This window comes from Engraulis encrasicolus, chromosome 7 (genome assembly GCF_034702125.1).
Source record: "Engraulis encrasicolus isolate BLACKSEA-1 chromosome 7, IST_EnEncr_1.0, whole genome shotgun sequence".
In the NCBI taxonomy this organism is placed as follows: Eukaryota; Metazoa; Chordata; class Actinopteri; order Clupeiformes; family Engraulidae; genus Engraulis; species Engraulis encrasicolus.
Window position 1 is genome coordinate 16,276,994 of NC_085863.1, and position 810 is coordinate 16,277,803.

Here is an 810-nt window from a genome sequence, read left to right on the forward strand (position 1 = left end):
AAAGGGGAAATAGGGGCGCTCCACCCTCATACCTCCGTGGGTGCACCCTCATACTTTTATTTTTATATATACATATTTGAGCACCCCAAGTAAAATTTCTCATTCACGGAGGACGGGACACCCCCCCTTCACCCCCGAAACCTGCCATGATGCTCCCTCATGCCAAAAAATCCTACAAAAAGCCCTGATGTGCTTGTGCTTGCTACAGTATTACCATCGTCATACAACAGAGACGTACATACCCAAAGCAAAACATGCAAACGATATATTTTTGTAAACCACTAGAAAGACATGGGCTTTGCTGGTCAAAGTAATGTGTGTGTAAACATGGTAGGTTACTTACTTATTACGGGGTGAATCCGTATTTAGTTACTGAACGCGGGTGGAGAAGGGGAATTGAGAACAGGTGCTTCCATCCGTTCGCACAACTAGATTCTAGTAGCAAAACACACAAGAGTAACCGTCTGAGTTACACAGAGCAATTCTGAAAACGTGTTTATGCGCACAGAATAAATGCCACAGGGGGAAAAAAAACACCAAAAATAACGCGATTAAGGTAGCAGCTATGTTAAGCAAGGTAGCAGCTAGATATGTTGGAACTTGAGCTAATCCTCTGACCCCTCTCAATGGATAGGCCTACTTGCTTAAAAAAAGACACCACTGTGTCCTAAACCAATTCACAAAATATTATACAGACAAATATATTACCTCACCTCTCGATTAGAAATGTGGTCACCAAAGCCTATGTTTGAAGCCGCTGCCGTAGCCGACATCTGTGTCCAAGAGTGTCGGGTCCCATTTCCAATTTTC